The sequence below is a fragment of the Equus asinus genome, chromosome 8 (genome assembly GCF_041296235.1).
Source record: "Equus asinus isolate D_3611 breed Donkey chromosome 8, EquAss-T2T_v2, whole genome shotgun sequence".
Lineage (NCBI taxonomy): Eukaryota > Metazoa > Chordata > Mammalia > Perissodactyla > Equidae > Equus > Equus asinus.
In genome coordinates this window covers 12,788,978-12,813,986 of record NC_091797.1, presented here as the reverse complement: position 1 = coordinate 12,813,986, position 25,009 = coordinate 12,788,978, and the positions used below count along the sequence as shown (strand labels likewise).

General features: G+C 39.9%; 1 long non-coding RNA gene across 1 annotated transcript; it reads right to left on the bottom strand.

Moving 5' to 3' along the window:
* Positions 1-3,097: 3,097 nt before the first annotated feature.
* On the bottom strand, positions 3,098-24,567 carry LOC139045817 (uncharacterized). Its single transcript, XR_011504929.1, has 3 exons — positions 24,402-24,567; positions 13,941-14,021; positions 3,098-5,169 (listed from the first exon to the last, which is right to left on the bottom strand). It is a non-coding gene; the product is annotated as an uncharacterized lncRNA (long non-coding RNA).
* Positions 24,568-25,009: the final 442 nt, after the last annotated feature.

Here is a 25,009-nt window from a genome sequence, read left to right as displayed (position 1 = left end):
GTGACCTCTCTGGTTCACCATGTTTTCTTACATCTTTGTCCAGAATTCTTTACTATTTTATTACCCTCCAAGCTATAAAGCATTATATATTTTGTATAGATTTTCACTTATCCTAAGTGGGAAGGTTAGTGCAAGTTAACCTCATCTGCCATTATCAGAAGTTGAGTCTTTTCTTCATGGCTGGCTTGTAAAATTGAATACTTTTTGTGTGTTGATCTTACATCCGGCAGACTGCTAAACTCTCTTACTAAGTCTAGCATTTTATGTATAAATTCTTCTGGATTTCTAGATAGATAGCCATGTTGTCTGCAAATAATGAGAGATCTCATTCTTTCTAATCCTTACAACTTGCATTTCTTTTTTTAATCTTGCACTGGCAAGTGCCTTCAATATAATGAATAGAAAATAGAAATATTGGACATCTTTGCTCATTCCTGATTTTAAAGGGAATCAACTTAATGTTTTACTATTAAGATGTTTGCCACAAGTTTTTTACAGATAAACTTTATTAGATTAAGCAGGTTCCCTTTTATTCCTAGTTTGCTAAGAGTTTTTTAGTTTTTTAAATCATGAGTGGTTATTCAATTTTATTGCAGGTTATTCTGCGTCTATTAAGATGATCACATGGTTTCTGTCTTTGAATCTGTTATTGCGGTGAATTACATTACTAGATTTTTGTAATGTGAACCAGCTTCGCAACCTTGAATAAATCCAACTTATCATTATGCATTATCATTTTTATAGATTTCTTGATTGGATTTGCTAATGTTTTGTGTAGGATTTTTGCATCTATGCTCCTAAGTGAACTGGAATTTAACTTTCTTATAATGTTCACGTCTGGTTTTGGTATCAAGTTTATACAAGCCTCATGAAATGAGTTGGGAGTGTTCCCTGCTGACCTTTCTTTGAAAGAATTAGGATAAGCTTAGCATTGTCTGATCCTTGAATTCTCAGGAGACCTCGCTTCTCAGCCATCTGGGTCTTGTGTATTCTTTGTGGGACGATTGTAACTACTGATTTGCTTTATAGGCTGCACCTACCATCATTAAAGACTCCTGCCAGGGGGGAGCCTGCTGTGCCAGCAGAGCCTGAGCTGTCTGACCTCTGGCAGGTCCTGGCTGTCCTCTCTGTCCCACTCCTGCTTTCTCAGAGGTAAAAGCCACATGGGATGCAGCTCCCCCCAGTGGCCACAGATGGGTGACTCTGAAGGAGAGCTTGTTAATGGTGAGCAGCCACACCTTGAGGGAACCAGCTCGGTGCTGGACAGCTAGGCACTTGTGTCCCAGCACTGTTGAAGGGTGCCATCTTCCCCAAAGGGCTGTAGGCTTGCTCTGGTCAGGAGAAAATGATAGGACAAGGAGTGACAAGTGGGAACCAAGGAGGGTTGGCTGGTGGGTGAGAGGACTGATGGGTTCCCTGGGAAGGGTGGGAACGTGGGGAGAGCCAATGGTGGAGTGTGGGTCCTGGAGGCTCGCTGCTGGGCCACACATTGACATTTAGTTGCCAGATTGGGGGATGTCCCAGGAAAGGGGCTGTGGTGGCAGGGCCAGGTGGAGGGATACCTGGGCAGGGGGTGGAGCTCTGTGCAGGAGCTCTTTACCAACAAGTAAGGAAGTTTTTCAAAATTTTCATGACTATTAAAGCTGTTCTACTATGCACCAGCTCTGATCACTGGATAGATGTTTCTAGATTTTCTTTCAGTTCTTTGAAGGTATTATATCATGGGCTTCTGGTTTCATCATTCTGTGAGAAAGTAGCTATTAGCCAAACTGTGAACTCTTTGTGGATAATTTGTCTTTTCTCTCTAACAATGTTTAAGGTCTTTTTCTTCTGGTGTCTTGCAGTTTCGTGATGCTATAGCTAACTGTTGTTTCTTTTCATTCTGCTTGAGTTTTCTGATCTGAGGAGTAGAATCTTTCATGAGTACTAGAAAGTTGTCAGCAGTATCTCTTGAATATTCCTGTCCTCATTCTCTCAGTTACCTCCTTCTGGATTGTATATTGTGGCTTTTCACTTTTTCCCCCATTTTTTTCTTAATCACTTCATTTCTCTATGATGTCTTCTGGGTAATTTCTTCAGGCCTAAATTCCACCTCATTGATTCTCTCATCAACTATGTCTAATATGATATTTAACCTACATATTGAGTTTCATTTCTCTTTGGTCTTTTTTCAGAACTGTATGGTATGGTAAACTTTCATAGTCTCTTGTTTCTTCATCATATTTTCAATAATCTTTTATTTCTTTGAAATCTTAAATGTGTATCTTAAATTGTACATGCTAATTCCATTCTTTGAAGTGTTTGTGTGTCTACTTCTGTGATTGATTATTTTTCCTTTTCTGACTCAAGGTGGCTTGTTGCCTCTGTGTTTGCTGAGTTTTCACTGTAAGGTCTGATTCTTTATGACTTTGTGGGAAATCTTTGAGATTCTGAGTTTGAAGTGCTTGAACTGGGACCTGACCTCTTTAAGCAGAATATTCATATTGGGGGTTTGGAGGTATATAAGTAGTGTGAATTCCAGACCCAAACCCATTTATTGTGAGCTTGTAGTTAATAATTCTTAGGAAAAGATTGCCCCCGCTCCTACCAATCTACAGAGGCAAGGCCAAAATAGCCAAGTAGAGTATTACTACCCGCTTTCTCTATGGGGGAGGGAGGCTGGAGAGGCTCCATTTACTCACTGTGGGGGTCACTCTTGGAGAATCTCAGCATTGGGAGTCTTGGTTTTCCTATCCAACCTCCCAGACTTCCCACCTGACATGGACCCAACATTCTCCAAGCACTTGTTCTTGGTCAGATTATCCAGAATTTTCTATGTGCAGTATCAGGTAAGGTTTCACCTCATGTCTGACAGTCATATTGCCAAGAATGGGTGTATACTTTTTTAAAAAAAAACCTCTTTCTTTATTCTCCCCTCTCCTTGTCCTCCCTATGCCCCACCTCTCCCTTTATCTGGCAGGTTCTAGGGCTCTCAGCTGGGGTGCTGCCTCTCTTCCTACTCCACCAACACTTACTTCAAGAAGAGTTCAAGTAGCTAAAATTGAAAAGACAGCTAATCACCTGTAATTATTTAAATTTCCAACAGACTCCAGAGATCCTGTTCAGTGCAATTTATTATAAAACACACACACACACACACACAGCATCTTCTATATATTATACATTGTTCTAAGTGCTTTATGAATATTAATTCCGTCAATATTTGTAATAACCCTATGAGTTAGGTACCATTACCTTACCTATTTTACAATAAGGAAATTTAGGCCATGAGAGATTAGGTAACTTACTCAGGATCATAGAAGTAGTTAAGTGGGGAAGCTAGGATTGAGATCTGAACAGCCTGACTCTAGTGTTGGAGCAGGTCATCGAGAGGATGTGACCGCCAGTTGACCTGCCAGATGGACCCTGACAATTGGAGGCTTCTCACCTCCTTCCTTGTCCTTGGAATGTACATTCCACTCACCATTCCCACAATGGGAGCCATTTTCAAGGATGCATTCTTGAGAGAGCAATGCACTGTTGTTGAGAACATTTGGATAGGATACATGACTGAACCCAGTAAAGGTCTCTATAGAAACTTTTAAGATTCTAGCAGATGGCTGCGGAGATCTTGTCTTGGGGCTACTTAGGACAAGTATCATATGTAAGTTCCTTGCTTATTAATCCTGCCACCTGCCAATCTGGAGTGGTCTGCCTCTTTCTTCACTCTCTACTTGTCCTCCATGTATGGGGAGCCAGTTTGTGAACCAACACTAACCGCTTAAACCAAACACAGTGCAGTCCTGGGGTAATTCTTCATTCATTTTTGATCTGCCTCCAGCCTTGTTCTGTTGGATTTCCTAAACATCCTTCTTAGGTATTACACATTTTTGGAGATAATCTCAGAAACCTCATTATTTTACAAATACTCTTGGTATATTAGCCAGGATTAAGTCACCTCATAGGAAATGGCAAAGGTGTGAAGCTGGGGAAAGGGAAATGGGATTCTGGTGATGATTCACTTGAAAAGGACAACACTGTGAGAAGGTGACGAGGAGGCCTCCTTGCCAAATGTCTTGAGAAGTTTTCTGAATGAATGCTAGTTAATGGGGGAATCTCAGCGGAAGCAGAGGGGCAGTCCCTGAAGCTTTATAAAGGTGTCCTCTCTCTTTAACAGGACCTGGAGCTTACATGCTCCAGATAACTCTCCATAGTCTAATCCCTCCTATGCTCCTTTTTAAAAAAACTTAGTTTCTACAATTGCCTGACTGTAATGTTGTGATTGTATGGAAAAATTTTGGGGTGTGGTTTTAGAAGACCAGTGGTCTAATTTCTAATTTTCACTAGCTATGTAGGTTGGCAATTTAACCCTTTTGAACTTTAGTTTCCTCCTCTATAAAGAGGAAATTACAACAGCTGTCCTGCTTACCAGCAAGACCTGTGCTTGTGCTATGCAATTATTGTTAATAACAGTAGTAACACTTTCTGGTCACGGAGCTGTAACCAATGATAAGTAGAGTAAAGGCAAGAAGAAAAATTCAAGTCAGTATGTTTTGCTGTTTATCGAAAGCTTGAGTGAATCTTAGATTCAGTGGTTTAGTTTTATTCTTTATGTTTACTCCTATTAAGCCCACTTGCAGTGTGTCACTGAACTTGCCTTTAGGGTGTAGGCTTTTAATTTTTATGGTAGTTTACTCATTTAGAGCTTCCCCAGATAAATATGCATTGGTCCCTTATGGATTTTGCATGTAGTTTTAGGTGTGTCACGGACCTCCTGCACATCAGCCATCTCCTAAGGGTCGTGGACCTCTGGTTATGACCCATTTTTAAGGTTCACAATGTTATACCTGGAATGGACCAATGTGAAAAGAATCTTCTCTGAATTTGCCAGTGAATGAATTAGGTCAGTAGCTGTTGGGCATCCAGCAGCCTGGAGCTTCACAGATTTTAGAGGAACAGCTTTTTGATCATTTAGATAAAAAATATCTTGAACTGTATGATCTTTTCTTTATTTGCCGTGAATCCTTTCATTAGCTTCATAATATTCTCCAAAGGATTTCTCTCTGGGCTGGAGAAGCATGTTTGTGAGTTGATGATGGTTAAGAGTTCAGCATTTCAGGATTTGACATAAACCTGTAAGTATTCCATTCTTTGGAATTGCAAGAAATATAGGTAATCATATTGGCCAACCTGTAAAATGACACAGAACAACATAATTCCTGTTTTTAGGAATTCTCCTCCTCCCAAGAAGCTGAGATGCAAGTTATATGATTAGTAACTTGTTCATTTATTGTACAATGTAAGTCTGAAAACAGTTTCTAAAAAGTAGCAAGAGTTTTACATGGGTGGGCGTGTTTGTTAAAACCGATCAAATGGTAAGCTTAGAATTTGTGCATTTCACTGTATGTAAATTTTACCAAAAAACTGTGAACAAATACTGAATTCTAGTGGATGATATATATGTGAAAGCCTTTAAGGTGAAGTGTACTGATGTTTATAACCTACTTTCAAGTATATCAGAAAAACACGTGGATTGATGAAAGGCCAGATGGGTAGGTCTGTGATAAGGCAAACAAAGAAACACGTTCACCATTGGAGAATCTGGGTCGTGGGTATTTGGTGTCCATTGTAAAATTCTTTCAACTTTTCAATATGTTTCAACATTTTCTTAATTAAGTGTAGCCAGGACGGGGAGGAAAGTAGCCAAGGATAGATCCTTACATCATTGTCAATTCTTTTTGAATATCTTACTTCTCCTTTGTCAGCAAATACACTGAATATAGAAGTCTGCACCCACAGCTAGCCCATGAAACACGGAAGACTAACACCCAGACGGGAAACAGGAGCTCCCTGAGTCACCGGCAGTGGAGTTAAAGTCGCAAGCCTAAAATACCCTCATAAAAGGTGCAGCTATTCATTTGGTGCTTACACGTGTCAAGCTTTGCCCTAAACACTTTTGAATGTCACTCATTTTAATCCTTACAGCAATCCTTCAGGGAAGGGAGAAGGGGGAAGGGAGAAGGCATTATTTTCACATTACAGATGAAGGAACTGAAACTAGGAGAGCAGGATTTTAGGAGGAGAGAATGACGAGAAAGAGCCAGAAATTAGGTAACAGCAATAGCCCAAGTTTCATCAGCGTTTAAAAGTGTTTTCACACCTAGCCTGTGATTATCTTTCAAAGAACTCAGACAAGAAAGAGAGAAGGGTCACAACTTTTAGGTGCCTGGGTCTTGGAGCTTCCTAAGATGGTCAAAGGATTAGCAGCCATTGATTCATTCATTCAGTAAATACTTAACAAGCACCCACTATGTTTCAAGTACTGTTCTAGTTGCAGGGGATACAGCTATAAACAAGGCAGATGAAGTCCAGTGCCTTGTGGACTTACATCCTAGTGGGGATTTGAAAAGCTAGTGATGAACCAGCTTCAACTCCAGGAGAGAACTCTTTGTGAGGTCACATAGGAGAAAAACTTTCTCATCCAGCAGGTTATCTTTGTATCCCCAGGGCCTAGCACTGAGCCCACATAGATGGTTTATGGAATGGAATAGGGCCTTGAAAGGCTCTAAACATCTTAAAGATCATAGTGCTTCCCATCCCCATTTGCCATATGTAATTCAAAATAAAACAGTACAAAACTGAAAAATATGGGTGAAAAATCTATCCAACTTGCGATGTTTTCCTGTGATGATTATATTTCTGTGAAATACTCAATCCTTCTCTACTGCAGTCTGACCCATGTATTTCTGTATTGTCCCTGTTTTCTTTGCTGGTTCTCTAAGCTTGGGCTTGCTATGCCAGTTGGGTGGTCCAGCAATGGTAGGCACTCATGCCCATCTGTTAATTATAGAAAAAGTAGTTTTAGAGGAATTGAAGCTCCTTCAGCCATGGAAGTGGTATCTACCTAATTTCGTCTCAAGCTAGAGTATTTTTTATCATGATCTAGACAAATTTAGCATCATGTCTCATGGAAGCCCATCCTTGCTTGAGATAGGATTACCTTCTGTATATTTAATCATTTTAATATTTTGTATTTTTATTGCTTTGTTCTGTTTACCTTAGTCATTTACTAAAATGACTCTTGCAAAACCTCAAGTGGCTTGTTCGTTTCCCGGGGGAAGAGGCAAGTCTTTCCGTAACATGGAAAGAGGGAAGCGCCTCCCTCTTTCTTCCTCTGTCTTGTATCTGGTTTTCTGCCACCTTAAGCTGTCAGCCATGTTCTAAAAAGCTATATTTTCAGTTTGGGTCTTTTACTTTTCTTATTAGTTTTTAGTATTCCTATTTTGTCAGAATGCTGCTTCAATATTTGACTGCTATAGCTCCAGTGTGGTCTCGATAGGTATGAGGTCCAGTGTAGTGGGTGGATCTTTTCCTCCCCATGCCTCTCCTTTTCCTGGGAACTGCCTCCCATCCTCTCAATCAAATCATTTTACAATAGGAGGAGCCATGTTCTTTCACAGGGTTCTAGTTGCCTGGTTGTAACAAAGCATGGCCAATCAGAGAAGGAACCAAAACATGCAGAGATCTGTAGACCTGTTTTTTCGAATGACCGAGATACAAACTCAGTGTGTTGGCTATGGCTGTTTTCCTCCCAGGGAGCTGGGAAGCAGAAGAAACCTGACTGCTCGTGTCCATCGGGAACTTTTCTGTTAGAAGCTGTGAGGGCCCCTTCAGTGTATCCTATTTCAAAACCCCAGCGGGGTCATAGGGGCCCATAATTGGTTTAATTTGGGAGGTACCAGGAATGAAACTGCCTGAAGAACCCTAGCTATCAACTTTACCCCCAGCTATTTTTCATCAACGTTGTCTTTGATAGAGAAATCACATTGTTTCCCCAGAAACTAGAATATGCTACCTTCCTTATGCATGATGTGAGGTATAGGGGATAAGAAATAGCTGGGAAAAGATTTTTTAAATTTGAGTGGTACATACAACTCTTAAAAAAAAATTCTTCTTCACCCATGATGACTAAACAATATATATATTTTTTTTAAAGATTGGCACCTGGGCTAACAACTGTTGCCAATCTTCCTTTTTTTTTTTTTTAAGGATTGGCTCCTGGGCTAACAACTGTTACCAATCTTTTTTTTTTTTTTCTGCTTTATTTCCCAAACCCCTGATACATAGTTTTGTATCTTAGTTGCAGGTCCTTCTAGTTGTGGCATATGGGATGCCGCCTCAACATGGCCTGACGAGCGGTGCCATGTCCGTGCCCAGGATCTGAACCCTGGGCCGCCACAGTGGAGCACGCGAACTTAACCACTCAACCACGGAGCCAGCCCCTAAACAATATTTTGATTTAAATTTAATTAATATATAAAATATTTATTTTGATTTAAAATTAATTAATAGATAAAAAATAAAAACTTATATACTCCTTATGTTTATAAATGTTATATAACGATAAAACCAAACCAAATTTATAATATAGTTAGATAAACAATACTGTGTGAAATGGATAATGATCCACTTGCAAAGCTTTTCCTCTGCGTGGGTATGGTCTCCGTGCTTTGTATCTATTAGCTCATTTAATGATCACAGAAGCAGATTTTACTCTGATTGCATCTGGTTTACAGAGGAGAAACTGAGGCACACAGGCCACTCAGCTATTAAGTGTCACAGCTTTACTTTGAGCCCAGGCAGTTTGGCTTCAGAGAATGTGTGCTTAATTACACTAAGTTGCCTGTCTAAAAGCCCGTGAATGACATTAAGGTGGCAGATGGTGCTGATGAGTTAACATTCAGTGGCAGGTAGTTGGTTTAACTCGGGGGAGAGATGTGTATGTGTTGACCTGATTCTTTTGATTTAGAGCATGGTGGACCATCCTCCACGTCACCATCATGATTCCTGCCATTATTTTCTCTTTTTCAACAATAAGTGTTTTAACCACACATCTGTTATTTGTATGAGCTAATTTAGTAGTGCACCAAAAACCACAATTCCGTAAAACTGAAAAAAAAATAGGAAAAGAAAAATTAATCCACTGAATATTTACTTATTAAACTGATTGTTAATGAACTTTTGCAAAATGATAGGAAAAATACAAGATCTAAGGAATATGTTCTGGACAAATGCTGTGGGTTCTTTTGACTTCAGAGGTTTAGACGAAGACAGCTCAATTCTACCATTGTTTCCCTCGTTGAACTCAAGACAGACCTTCATTTGTTCTGATGTTTGGCCTTCCCTGGGCGTCCACATGATCATAAATGTAACTGCAAGAGTGAGACCGCTCAGAGCATACTGGATTTTTAGGTTGCCATGCAGATTCTCTAGAGTTGACTTATGTTAAAAAAAATGTTACTTTTGAGACAAAAGCTCAACTTTAAATTTCTTAAAGTGTTGTGATCTTTCAAAAACACATGCACAGGGGTCTTCACTTTAAAAACTACTGGGCTGGGGGGATGTCTTACAGACTGGAATTCAATTTGATGCTGAAAGGAATGTGGGCAAGCAGAGCGGGCTGCCTGGTGGCGACCAGAAGCGCTGCATACTGATGGTGGCACGACCGCACCAGGATGTGGAACACTTGAGCGTGAACCGCCAAGTGCTTCTAGTTCCATCAACAATCTCTTTTAGTGATGATGACTCTGCGCCTGTTGTTTGGGGTGGCTCTTGTTCTGCCACAGAGTGGCAGAGTGCTGTTGCTGAACGCCAGGCTTCCTTTGTACTAATTTAATGTAATGAATCTGTGGGTCGGACTCTGCCCGAGTGTTTACCATTGGAGGCCCAACTTCAGTGTTTCATATACAAAGAGGGGTGTCAGCTGGTAAGAATGCCCCGATGTGGGGTTGTTGGAGGATACTGACCCACACAAATTTCCCAATGTCCTTGTCACCACTGTATCACCAATTCTGGGCAGGGCTCAGCACACAGTCAATGCTCAATGACTTCAGGTTGAGTGAAGAAATGCCATTAACCCTTCTAAGGTCGGGGAAGACATTTTTAATTCCTCTATTGCACAATATAATTTCAGGTATTTTATAACTATTATCAAGGGATTAAATGGCCATGAAGGAAATTTTCTAAAAGATGGCTTCTGAAAAATGGCAAAATGAACTTTTTTGTGTGTGATCAATGAATTCTTTTCCTTTTTGCCCCTTCTCAGAGTAAGAGACATCAGACATCTCCACTTCTATTAAATAGGCACTTCTTTGTAAGCCTTCTAAACTCTTCCCGGCCCTGTCCTCAGCTGGGACTGGCGTCAGTACACTCCCTGTAGGCCCATATTAGTGAGGAGGTCAATCACCTGGTCCCGTCTTTCCTCTCAGGAGAGAAGAGGCTGCTGAAATCTAAGAGCTAACTTGCCAAGCTCCCAGTGGGGCTCATTACAGGAAAAGGAAAATTTTCATGTTTTTTTGGACAAGCTCAGCTCAGCTAATGAAAAATGGCAGGACGAGTCAGTCTAGAGCAAGATGAGGAGCTAGAGCTGCTACGTGAGAATCTAAGAGAGGGTTTCCTTTAAAATAAAATATACTAGGTTTAAAAATAAGTAGTTTTAGGCTTTTCTCTTTGCAGCTATAAAATTAAATACTAACTAAAGAAATGTGCTTCTAGTTCTGGTCCAAAAAAGTGAGCTATGAAGGTGATAATATTGCCCAGCTATCACTTTGAGTTCTTTTCCCCCTGGCTGGTGGGTTGCACTGCTTCCCCTCATACTCTCAGGCCCGGTTCCCTTTGTGTTTGATAGCGTGTTGCCATGGTACCATCCAGACGCGCTTTCCTGCAGATAGACTTGTTAAGAGACTTTTCTATTCTCAGTATCAGGAAGGGAGTGGAGGGGGGAAAGGATATCATTTAACCGCTGGAATTAATCGAACAAGTCCCATGAATGCCAGTGAAATAATGGCAAAAATATTTGTATGCAGAGGAGTTAAGAATATCCCTTGATAATATACTATTTGTGCGTGGTGTGCTCCTCTTTGTGCCTTTAAACAATTTTGTATTTATATTTTAAGTTTGGTTTGCATTTCCAGTGCTTGATCGAATACTGGAGCGTACCCTGGAGGATTTGCTCAGGAGATTATCTTCTTCTTCTTTGATCTTATACAGCCAGTTGATGTAGTATTGTTTCTTACAGGACATTGCTTTTGCAAATAAAAGTGCTTTCTTTATAGTGATTTAAAATTTTTTCTATGTATCCCAAAGAAATTTTTTGCTATAATTATTCATTATTCTCACCATTGCCTCGCTTTTAAAACTGTTTACTGATTGTTTTTGTAGATTGCCTCTTATTTTGGTAACTCTAGGTTTAAAAATTTTACAGACAGAGTCATCAGAATCCCCCCAAAATCACTGTCTCTTTGAATGGTTTGAAGGAACAATAAGTTCTATTTATAAGAAGTTTACCTTTTTTTCGTTTCTTTGCTTCTGTATTCTAAACTTTTTAAAAATCCAGGTAAACCTTTGAACTCGAATGTGTTATGGAAATAGCTTCACCTGCATCTCCACTCAGGACAGGGTGAAGCTATGGCAAGGGGACCATTTGGGAGGGTTGCAGTGCTGGCAACTTCAGAATGGCTGAAGAAAGGGCAGAAATGAAAATAGTCTGTTAAAGATATTCTCCAAAAGGGTGAGCGATACATTTTAGATGAATGTTATCGCTCTGCTTTAGCCTCATTTTAGAGGTTCTTTGTCATTTATTTTTCCTCTTAAAATCCAAAGCTCTCTTGGTGATCTCTTGGCTCTTGGAGTCACCTGCAGTGACCAAAGAAATCCCTGGAAAGTTGTTCATGAGAAACTGAAGAAGTTACATGCAAAGAGAGGATTTTGGTTGTGACTGACAGAAGGAGAATGATTTCTCTGATTTCTACTTTCAGCAGGGTCGCATTAGGTTCCAGCCGCAGCTCTGGAGACACTCGAGGTCACTTTCATCCCGTGAGTGACAAGCGAATGTAGCAATCCTTAAAGGTGAAGCAATCTGTTTGGAAATATGTTGCCATCTTGCCACTTAGAAGCATCCTTGGATGTGGCAGATGGCCTCATGGGGTGTTGGTGTATGCATGTGCTGTGGTGTGTGAGTTTAAATATATAATTTACCCACTACGATTGATTTCTACGGACCCACATATTTAGAAACTGCTAGTTATTTTTGGTCTTCAAAAATGAAATTTTCTTAATTGGATGGTGTCATATAGAGAATTTTATGTTGAGGTTATTGGCGCTTTGCCTCCACTTATACACAGATACACATCTTTACTTGTCTATCACTTGGCGTGCATCTGTCTAATCTGGAGATCGTAAGGGTGGAACTGGCTCAGGAGACGGTGGGTACATCTTTGTCTGAGATCTATTACTGACTGGCTGTGTGTCCTGAGGTAGGTGGCTTAGCTGCTCAGGACTTTAGTCTCTAAATCTTTAAGAGATTTATATCTATATGGTGTCTAAGTCCTCTTATCCTCAAGTTTCATAGATCATTAAAGAAACTGCAGGAAACAAGGATCTTTCTCTCAAGTTATTCAAGCCCTAGAACTGGCAATCATTTAAAGGAGCACCATATAAATATAGAGAACATCACTGTATTAGTAAGTTTTATATAAACCTTTCAGAAATCCATGCGTGGGCTGACTTACATGGTGGCCTCACTTCTATAGTGTTTGTTTTCTCCTCTCAGGAATAAACTCTGGACACAAGGACCTCTGCAAAAGGCTTTAGGTTGCTTAGAAAAATGCTGACTTAACTACAAGGGAGAGAAGAAAAGAGAGAATAACCTTTTGTTACTTCTTTATGAAATTCTTAGTGACCAGAGATGAGAGAAAGAGAGAGAGAGAGGGAGAAGGAGACGGAGGGACAAGAAGAGGGAACAGAAAAGGGACAGCGTTTTTGTTGCTGGAATGAAACTAAACTAAATTTTTTTGTGTTACAATTTTAAAAAAAATTTTGGTTCAGATTTTCCTTTGAATGAAGTATTTACAGTTACTTGAAGGATTTTGAATTGAAATGTAATTACTGCCTGTGAAAAAGGTTAATTTCTACTGAATGAAAACTAAAGAAATCAAGAAAGAGAGGGATGCATGGGTAGGAGATCAAGGAAGTGTGGGAGCTATTTGCTCAGTTTTAGAGACAATGAAGTTTCAATATCAATCAAACCTTCTCCTTGTAGATTATAATGCAGCTGCCTAGAGCTTTTGCAGATTGGCAGTGTGATACTTTGTTGATCAGTTTAAGATGATATAAGCTTTTTGGAAAGCAATTTGGCAAGATGCATCGATAACTTGAAAAATTCGTACCATTTGACCTCATAATTCTACTTTTAGCAATCTATCCTAAGGAAAAATTATAAAAACGTGAAGAAGGATTTATGTGCAAAAGATGTTTATTGTTGGGCTATTCTGAATGCCAGACAGGCCCCCAATGTGTTGACTTTGTTCCCTTCCGGGCAGATTCCATAATCCAGTATTATAATCATTCTCTTGCAAATACCTTCCTTCCTCTCACCCTGCCTTCTTTTATCTCATTCATCTGGCCAACCCTGACACTGAAGGAACCCAACTGTCTCTTTACTTTCTGTCTGCACCTGACCTTGTTGGAGGGCATCACAATCAGGCAGAATAGCAGCATTATAAATTGATGATTACCAACCCCCAACACTATTTATTAACATACTTGGTACATATGCCAAATATGGTGACGATTCCTACTCTTCTTCCTGGTGAATCTAAGAACCAATATTCTTTTTTCATGAAATACCCTGAACCTTCCTTTGGCTTCTGGGCATCACGGTTTCTTAGTTTCCTCCTGCCTCTCTGATGTGGGCATCTTCTCTTTCATCTGACAGCTAAGTTTTCCATTTCTTTAGCCCTCAGTCTTTTGGACTTTTCTCTCCTCTCTGTGTTCTCTCACTCTCGATGACCGGATGTATCCCCTTGGCTTTCAACGCAACCTCTATGATGCTGACATCCGAATGTATATCTCCAGCCCTACCCTCTCTGCAGAGCCTCAGATCCCCATATTCAAATACCTACCTGGCAGAGCCACTTGGCCATTCACAGCATCGCACTCTTGACGTCCCCTTCCCATCTGCTCTCATTTTAGAATATGCCATTCTGCACAAAGAAAATAATTTCCTTAATGTTTTGGTGAATTTCATTCTAGGTAAATTATAGCTATTTGTAAAAAAAAAAAAAAATACGTGTTAAAAAAGAAAATAACTTACAACCAAAAAACCTGAGAACTTTCTTACCCAAATTCACGACTTGGTTGTTTACAAAGTTCATTAAGCTTCTCGTTTAATAAATGCAAATGCTAGAAAATACAAAACATGGCACACTATTTATTAAGAGCAAATGTGTACCTAATGGTAATTTGAATATATTTTTTAAAAAACAGAAACCCTTGCCAGTTTCCTAGGTTTTACATCTGTAATGTAGACAAGCAGAAAGCACAGCAGGGGTGAAAAATGGCTGTTTCCCAGAGGAATAGATTCACAGATATTCCCATTTGCAGAAATTCATCCGGGATCAGTAGCATTAGCACAGACATTCCACTTATGTAGATACATTTTCAAAACGCCCCCAGGCTTACAGGAAAATAACTGCCTCTGCTTTCTGTGGTCGTCCTTGGGGAGAAGCAGAGCTGATATGCGAACATTAACGACATAAATTCACTTTTCAAAAGTAGATCAGCTCGAAATTGTGAGTCAGAAACAATTTTCTAGCTCAGTGGTTCTCAGCTTTTCAAAGTATGAGAACACCTTTTTAACATCTGAAAAGAGTTACAGACATCTCCTTCCTGCAAAACAAAACAAAATTAAACAAACACCCTGCACAAAATCATGGTAGCTGTTATGTTTTCATTTCTTTCAATTGAGGAAATAAAGTGACAAGAAAGCTACCATAGATTTGGTAATTCTTTAAGAAACTTGTATTCCTTTTTCTCCTTTCTCTTGATTTTTTTCTATGTTTGTATTTATTTTTTAGTTTTATATATATATATAATTTTTTTTTGATATGTCACCTCAAATTCTTTGTGGGAGGAGTATGGGTATTAAAAAAGAAAATCAGGGGGCCGGCCCTGTGGCCGAGTGGTTAAGTTCGAGGGCTCCGCTTCGGCGGCCCAGTGTTTCACCTGTTCAGGTCCTGGGCTCGGACATGGCCCCGCTCATCAGGCCATGTTGAGGTGGCGTCCCACATAGCACAACCAGAGGCACTCACAACTAAAAATACACAACTATGTACTGGGGGGCTTTGGGAGAAAAAGGAAAAGTAAAAATCTTTAAAAAAAAAAAAAAGAAAATTAATTTAGTAATTTTTTATTAGGTAAGTTATTTTTAAAAATTATGAATTGTTTACATTTCAACTATTTAAAGCTACACATGCACATCATTTATGAAGTCAGACAATTCTACAGGGCTTGCAATAAAAAACAGCAGTCCGCTGGGAACCTCTATCCAGCCTCTCAAATTTTCCACTCCTCAGCAACAACCACTTCCAACCAATGGGGCAATTTCTTTTGATATTTATTTCCATGTCTCTATATGGTAGACTTATGTTGCTACTTCTTTTGCTACAACTTTATTATTACTAAGCTTTTGCAGTTTTAATCATAATATATTGACTGATACCCTTGCTTGATAATTTCTCTTTTGACCCACCAGACATGTTTACTTCCTGCCTCCTCCCTCCTGCCCCCCTAACACAGCTAGAGCAGAATTTTGGTTAGATCAATATTCAGTATTATTATTTGGACTATAAAAATGCTATTTTATAGATAAGGCAAGCGGCATTCTATGGTTACTTTTTCTCTCTTGTAAAATGCTTTATTTTCCTCACAGTTAATAATTGTTTGCTTTGTTATTTTATGTGCTTGTCACCAATTCAATCCCAAACTCTCTGCTCTCTAAATTTAATCAGTCGCATGAAGTTCTATCTAGTCACCGTCTTGAAGAAATCCATCTTCGTGCTTTCCAGCTGGTTCTAAACTCTCCTAGTTGCTCTCAAGATCAGCTTCAGAATAATCTTGGGAGCTCCCTGTACCATCTTCCTAGTGATTTTTTCACTCTTATGTTGGATTACTTGGTTTTTGGATTCCTTGTCTTCCTTTTTCTTGGTTTACTTCCTTGTTTTGGTGGAACATATCCTTTGGTAGTTTTCTGAGAAAAGTGTATTTCAGAAAAGGTTTTTTCAGACTTACATTACCAGAAAATATTTTTTATTTCACTCTTTTTTTTTTTTTTTTTTTTTTGAGGAAGGTTAGCCCTGAGCTAACATGCTAACATCCACTGCCAATCCTCCTCTTTTTGCTGAGGAAGATTGGCCTTGAGCTAACATCTGTGCCCATCTTCCTCTATTTTATATGTGGGATGCCTGCTACAGCATGGCTTGATGAGCGGTGGGTAGGTCTGCGCCTGGGATCTGAATTGGCCAACCCTGGGCCACCAAAGCGGAATGTGTGAACTTAACTGCTATGCCACTGGGCCAGCCCCTATTTTACTCTAACTTTTAATCAATAGTTTGGATATGTAATTCTAGGTTGGAAATCTTTTTCCTTAATAATTTTGGCTTCTAGTTTCCAGAGTTTCTGTTGGGTGATATAATGCCATTCAGATTTTTGATGTTTTGTTTGAAAAAAAATATTGAAGGTTTTAGGATCTTCTCTACTTTCATGTTCTGAAATTTCACAAGGATATGGCTTCATGTAGGTTTATATTCATCTATCATATTAGGACCTGGTGCACCTTTCAATGTGAAAACTAGTTTCCTTCAACTATGGGGATTTTTTAAATTATTATTATTATCTTGATTATTTGCTCTCTTTTTTTCTCTCTTCTCTCTTTCCGGATTTTCTGTTATTTGGATCTTTGACCTACTGGACTTTTCTAATTTTCTTTTTTTTTCCATTTCTATTTTCATCTTTTTATTTTAGTTTCTGGAATATTTCTTTTTCCTTCTAAGTTTTTCATTTCTGCTATATATTTTTGGTTTCTCAGAGCTCCTTTTTGTTCTCTGCATATACTTTTAAAAAATTTATTTATTTATTTTTTCAAGGTTTGCTTTTTGGTGAGGAAGATTGGCCCTGAGCTAACATCTGTTGCCAATCTTCCTCTTGGTTTTTTTGCCCCAAAGCCCCAGCACATAGTTGTATATCATAGTTGTAAGTCCTTCTAGTGCTTCTGTGTGCATGTCTCCACAGCATGGCTTGACGAACGAACAGTATATAGGTCTGCGCCTGGGATCTGAACTGGTGAACCACGGGCTGCCGAAGCAGAGTGCGTGAACTTAACCACTACGCCACTGGCGCAGGCCCCATATACTTTTTAAAAAATAGTGTCCCGTTCTTACTTCATGGATACAATATGTTCTTTTCTCTTTTTGAGGATGTTAATAATAGTTGTCGAAGAGTTTTTTTTGCTTCCTGCATTATATCTGTCTCCTATAAATTACTTTTTTCTTATTATTTGCTTTGGTCTCTGTCTTTCCTATGAGATACTTCCCTCAAATGTCTGATGATCCTTATCTGACTGCTCATTTATTAGTAGGGCATTAAAAGCCTGGTTGGAAGCCTACTAAGGAGGCTGGTTGCCATGGTCTGTCTTGTAAGGCAATCTGGTCATGTCAGCATCTTTAGAGCTTTTCTCTTGGGCTGGTGTGAATTTCTAGAGTACTTACTTCTAATTTTCTTTCTGGAATATCTGTACCCAGTTTCCAGTAGCCTGGAGTGGGGCATCTCAAATTCCATATGTAAACTTTTACTTAATTCTACCTATACGGTTGCCTAGGATGATTTTTCATAGGTTCTCTAAATGTAAAAGGAAAAGGAAGAAACCTTCAAGCCCTGGGAGAATTGTTATGATCACCCTGCAAAAGCAGGAGCGGCCCCCACTCAAAGTCTGGTTCAGATGTCGAGACTGATGACGCCATACACACCAAAGGGGTATGAGATGGTTTATTACTCACATATTGGGGATTTCTGTGGGGAGCAGGGCAGCCTCTTAAGCAGGTCCAAAATGCTTTGACAGAACAAGGAAAGGAGCCTGGCCGGGTTTTTATTGTGGTTAGGGGCTGGGCTGGGGTGAGGGTTCATGTGCAAAGAGGATTGCATGATTTGAATCTCTCTCCTATCCTGTTTTCTTATCGTCTTGCTCAGGCGCTGGCACGGGGGAAGAGGGAGTGGTGAGGTTTGAGAGCTGCCAGCAGTCAAACATCAAAAGATGGAGTCAGAATCCTCAATACAGGAATGCTCTGAACAGAGGGCAGAACAATGTTTTAAGGATGGCTTCCCTTTTCAGAAAATGTTACTAGGGAAGATTGTCCTACCCAGGTCCAAGATAGAGAAGAACTTCAATTTAAACGTTCAGTTCTCCCTTTGCATGGCTAATGATGAAGCGAGGAGTTCGTGGGTGATTCTATTATTAGGAAAACTTGTTTAAAAGACTTTAGAGCAGTGATTTCCAGAGTGCGGCAGATCACCAGCAACATCAGCATCTCCTGGGAATTAGTTACAAATGCACATTCTCAGGCCCCACCTCAGACCTACTGAATCCGAAACTCTGGGGGTGGGGCCCTGCAGTCTCTGTTTCAACAAGCCCTGCAGGTGATGCTGACACACGCTCAAATTTGAGAACCACAGTTGGAGCATAGACAGGTTAAGACAAGCTCGGGAAGGAGCTGAAGATGAAATGGCTCAGTGTAGTGAAGAAAGAGGACTTTTTAATTTTACACTGGTAGGTAGAAAAAACAGTTCACTCTCCCTGAGAAGGGCAGGCAGACAGGAAGTTTCTGCAGAGAGGAGAGGAGCTCAGCTGCATGGCAGAAGGTGAGGGCTGAGGGGGAAGAGATTGGTGAAAATTCCCAAGAGATAGTGATAACCGAAGAACTAAGAATGACGATGTGTGATATTCTGTTGTGAGTTTTCTATGTTGTAATATCCCTCCCTCAGAATCCTCATACAGTGCTCGTGGGAGTGCAAACTGGTGCAGCCACCATGGAAGAGTCCTCAAAAAACTAAAAATAGATCTACCATATTCCACAAATACCCAGCTATTCCATTGCTGGGTATTTATCCAAAGAACATGAAAAGACAAATGTGTAAAGATATGTGCACTCCTATGTTCACTGCAGCATTGTTCACAATAGCCAAGACTTGGAAGCAACCTAGGTGCCCGTCGAGGGAGGAATGGATAAGGAAGATGTGGTATATATACACAATGGAATACTATTCAGCCATAAGAAATGATGAAATCTGGCCTTTTGTGACAATATGGATGGACTTTGAGGGCATTACGCTAAGCAAAATAAGTCAGAGGGAGAAAGTCAAATACCATATGATCTCACTCATACGTAGAAGATAAAAACAATGACAAACAAACACACAGAATCAGAGACTGGATTGGTGGTTACCAGCAGGGAAGAGGGGCAGGGAGGAGGTACAAAGGGGCGATCAGGCACATGTGTATGGTGACGGATTGTAAGTAGTCTTTGGGTGGTGAACATGTTGCAATCTATACAGAAATCGAAATATATAATGATGTACACCTGAAATTTATATAGTGTTATAAACCATTGTTACTGCAATAAAAAAAGAATAAAAAATTAAAAAAATATATCCCTCCCTCAGTCACGAGTCTTCAATAGAAGTCAGTTATACATAACCAACTTGTGCAGAGCAGTGGAGAACGAAGAAGAAGATGCCAAAGGAAAACAAATCCACCATTACTCTGTGTAGAGACAGATGTACTCTGTTTTTCCTTACCGATATATTCCCCAACACATTTAGTATTCCCTGACTGGCTGACTAAAGAAATGAAATGTCTGAGTATTTTTAGAATTTATGGAAAGAATTTAGGCATTTTTTTCCAAAAAGGAGTAATTTGTTGCTTTAGGCATCCTATGTATTAAAAATAGAAATGAAAAATATTGGTATGCATTTGATTTTTCTCCTTGAAATATGTAAATTCCTCATAAATAGAATATACTTGTATTTATAAATATCTATATAAATTACCTATAATATCTACATTTTCCTTGAAAATTGTTAAAATGAAGGCTTTCCCTATAGACAGATGTCTTAGAAGCTTCTTGAATACATTTTCCTATACTTTAAAAAATTAAACTTTTTTTTAAGGAATACTAAATAGTAAAAATAATGCCAAAAGAATGACTAAAGTTTTCTGCAATAACACACCTAGAGATGAGCAGAGTCATGGAGAATTGTGGAGCTGGAAGGGACCCTCTGTTGTTAAGATGGTACCCCTGCTTTACGGGACTCCCTGCTCTCCTGACTGTCACTTCAGAGTCTTTCCCTGACACATTCCTTTATAGATTTAGACCAAAGCTTCAGCATCAATTGTCATCCGTTAGCATTTTGAGTACCTCTCCATTGTGGCCGATGTGGTAGGGAAAAAAAGGACAAAACTCCTTCCTTGAAGAAGTTGTGCTCTTTCTTCTGTGTCTCTTTTTCTCAGTATCCATTAATTTTTAGTATCTGTTAATCCTGCTCTGTGAATCCATCCTTTCTTCTGGCTCCCATGATCTGAGAATCCCCAACCTATTTTTCCAGCTCAGATCTCTTTTCTATAACAATTTCATATCTCCATCTGCCCTTACAAGATTTCTTTTTGGATGTTGTCCTGTTACCTCAAAGTCTTTATATCTGGAAGGGAATTCTGGTCTCCTCTTCCTCGGTCCAAAAAAGGATCAGCCCTCCTGATTTACCTATTTGTGTCACTAGCACCATCATTCTTTTTGTCACTTATACCATCAACCAACTCCTTCTCTCATCTCTAACCTGTCACCTAGGCCAGTTGATAGTTCTTTCAGGAAAGCTTCTCTGTTGACTCTCAGCCTTGTTCATTTCTCTTCCCCTTGCACCCAGATCATTGCAGTTGTTCCATGAATGGTTTCCCTGCCTTGAGTCTCTCTTCACCCGCAAGCCTCATTTCCAAGTGGTGCAGAATTAACCTTCTCAAAGACTCTCCTCTTATTCTGTCATTCTCTTGCTCAGGAAGCCTCAGGGGCTTCCTGTCATCCAAAGGGTAAAATCTACGATCCTTGTTCAGGTGCTAGGCCCTTCCACAATGGGCTGTCCATCCTTCAACCTCATCTCCCCGTATTTTCCAGTGAAAAAAATATTGTTCTCACTAGGTTGTCTTATGTCTGGTTCTTTGAATTCTCCTCTTCCTCTGGCTCTTATCTTCTTCTTCAAATCTTGCTTCAGATGCCAATGTTTCCTCTGGATAATGTTTTCTGATCAACCAACCCGCAGCAATTTCTCCCTTGTTTGAAATTTTAATTTTTAAAGTCTTTTTTTTTCTTAAATATTTTCTGGGAAAGATTCGTCCTGAGCTAACCTCTGTTGCCAATCTTCCTCTTTATTTTTCCTTCCCCAAAGCCCCAGTACATAGTTGTCTAGTTGTAAGTCCTTCTAGTTCTTCTGTGTGAGCTGCTGCCACAGCATGGCTACTGACAGACAAGTGGTGCGGTTCTGCACCAGAGAACTGGCCTGGGCCACCAAAGTGGAGCATGCTGAACTTTAACCACTAGGCAATCAGGGCTGGCTCTCTCCCTTATTTGAACTTTGCAAGCACTTGCTGTTCCATATATTCGGCTCCTAATTATATAACAGCTACTCTCTATTGAGCTGAGCCCTACTCTGTGCTCAGCAGTATTCTAAGCCATTCTTAATTCATTTTTTCATCACACAATCAGATGAAGTAAGTAAAGTGACCACCTCCATTTTACAGAGAAAACAGAGGCACAGACGGGTTAAGTAATTTACCCAAAGTCACAGGATGGTAGACCCAGGATTTGAATCCAAACTGTCTGGCCCAGAATCTGAACTCTTATCCACCATTACTGCCTCTCAGTGTGCACTGACTTCAACTGCTCTCTCTGTGTGTGCACATTTTTACAGGAGTTGCCTTTCTAATTAAATTGTGTGCCCCTTAAAGGCAGAGTCCATATCTTCTATGCATGCTCCACAAGGCTTAGCAGACAGCTGTGTGCTTAAATAAACGCTGAATGTATGAGATGAATGGATTATGGAGGCTTTTTTTCTTCCTGAGATGATATAACTAATTTTCATTAATTGAAAAGATAGTTTCAAAATCAGATTTGACTAAGTCACAACCAAAGGAAAGGTCCACATCAGGAGGTGAGCCAATGTCCTGGCCCCACTGCTCAGGCTCAGTGGAGTCTGAGCATCTCACAAATTGTGCCATGTCAAAGTCTGAAAAGCGAAGAGGGCTCAGTGAGCCTGCACGTCTCTCCCGGTTCTCTGTGGTGGGTGGAAAGTGAACCTGGGTAAGGCCCGCGTGTCAGCAAATGAGAACTAACCAGCCTTGATGCTAGAAGTCGCAGCTGAATGACTAGCGTTGAAAATGCAATTACTCTTCCACTGTTTTTTTTTCTTTTGAAGTCAGGTGTGAGTTGTGGGAGGAAAGTTTGATGAAATTTTTCTGTGTTCTCGGACTGTTCAAGGAAAATTCAACAAAAATGCCTGGCGTACCAGGAAGAGGCCAAGAAGCAGAGGTGTGACAGAAGATGTCTTTAACCCGCTGACTTATATCACACGCTCACTTACAGCTGAGTCATGACTTGGAGCTCTTGATTTTTTCTCTTCATTGAATAAACGTCTTCAGAAGCTTTTGGAGATTACTTTAATTATTTTTAAGGCTATGCAAAATGAGTATAACTGTCTTTCTTAAGAGCCATTCACTTTTAAAAAGTGCACATGGGTCTCAAATGATAAGCCAACTGAGTGTCTAATAGCATTTTCTGGTATTTTTCAAGCACTTTATTAAGTAAAACGAACTCCTCGTACTTATTTCACGATTATTATGAACCCGTGTAAAATTTGCCTCTTGCAAAGCCCTTGGAGACATACACAGACTTTTAAGGAAATAAATTACTATTTATTTTTGGCAATGAATTAGACCTATTAGGGCACAGCGTTGGGTGTAAAAACAACCTGGGCCTGGTTCCTGCCCTGGAGGCATTCACCCTCTAGCTGTGAAGGCCAGATCCACCGAGGCCCACCTCCTTCAGCCACACATTCTTCTTTCAGACATCTTGGAACTTTTGATAACACTCAGCCTTTGTTTACACTCTATCAGACCTAGATTTGATTTCCATGGTTGTTTTCCCTGTCTTGACCTGGTAGGTAATCACCTCCAAGGCTGCCAGGTGTGGTTTGCAAGTTGTACACCCAACTGACACTTGCAAGGTTGTACAGTGCCCAGCCTGCCCATCAGCACATGATGGCCCTGATCACTGTGTCTAGATGATTTTTGCAGATTGTCAATCTTATTTGTTCTGTATTGGCATCAGTGGTTTAATACTCAGAGTTCTGGAGGAGTTGCCTTACTTTTGTCCCCATGTACTAAACATATAAGATCCAAATTAAAAAGCCAGCCCTGATAGACTAGTGGTTAAAGTTTGGCATGCTCCACTTTGGTGGCCTGGGTTCGGTACCTGGGCGTGGAACCACACCACTCATCTGTCAGTAGCCATGCTGTGGTGGCGGCTGACATAGAAGAACCAGAAGGACTTACAGCTAGAATATACAACTATGTACTGGGGCTTTGGGCAGGGAAAAAAGGGGGAGAGAGAGGAAGATTGGCAACAGATGTTAGCTCAGGGAGAATCTTTCCCAGCCAAAAAAAAAAGTTAAAGAAAAACAAGAAGCAGTTCATTTTAAATACAAGACAATAATAAACTAAAGATTAGATGACTTGGAAAATGTTTTCTCAAAGGTCAGCGGTGGAGCCATAATAAGAGGAACATGTTCTAAGAGTCAAAATATTTGGCTTCTACTACTGGTTCAGTTACTTATTAATATTTTGACCCTCAGTGGGTTATTAAACTTTTTGGAGCCTAAAGAAGGGGAAGCAACACCCAGATGACCTTCTTCCCTGGGTTGTTAAGAAGCTCACAAGAGTGTGCAAGAGAGAGTGTGGTAGACGGCAATGCTAAAGGCATCCACAAGGCGTCCATTGTCATCATGAATGCTCCGCATTGGGCTAGTCTGGGAAGGAGAGTCCAGAGCTGGGATTAAACTTTGAATTTTGTTGTGCATTAGACTGAAGGCAGGAGCCATATTTTGTAAACTTCCCTGCTTCAAACACTTAGCACATAGATTTAAGAACTCCATGTTTTTAAATGAATGAAAATAGGTGAAACTCACAAGTCCAGAGAAAAATGGTACATTGATCCAAACTTTCAAATTTTCCAGATCAACAAATCTACTCTTAGAATGCTTGGCTGTGCCAGCCGTCAAGATAGGCCCTGAGGGTATGACAATGACCGAGAGAGAGTGGTCTTTGTCTTTAGAGAGTGGTCTGTGCTAGCAGGGTGAGAAGACAGTTAAGAAGTGATTAAAAATGTGTTGAATATTATAGGAGATATCTGAGCACATAATTAGGAATCTAACAATTGCTAATTTCAAGACAATTATTTAAATAGGTTGAAATACATTTGTATACAACTTACCTCTAAAAGGAGTCTTTAGAACAAAAATTGGCAGTTGACATGATTTTCCAGACTCGTCTTCTTTTCTCCTACAGGAGAGACTTGTTCGTAGATTCTTCGTGACATTTATTTACGGAGGTCGAATGAGTGACATACAGAGGGCAGATTTTCCCAGTGAACATCCAGTGGCATTGTTAGCTTAAAGTTACTTATTTCTGAAGCATTCATTGAATATTTACTAAGTGCCAGGAGATGCCAGACCTGCATGTAGAAATGCGCTGTTCACTACGGTCCACTGGACACATGTGGCTGTGGTGTATTGGAAATGTGGCTAGTCCAAAGGGAGATGAGCTGTAAATGTAAAACGCATCCCGGACTTTGAAGGCTTAACATGAAAACTAAAGAATGGCAAATATTTCATTAGTAATTTTTTACATTGATTGCACGTTGAAGTGATAATATGTTGGGCATATTGGATTAAATATAATATATTATTAAGATACATTTTACCTGTTTATTTTTACTTTTTAAAGTGTGGTTACTAGAAAATTTAAAATGATACATGTGGCTCATATTATCTTTCCACCGGACAGTGCTTCTTTAGAAGTTAATAGACTAGGGAGATGGAC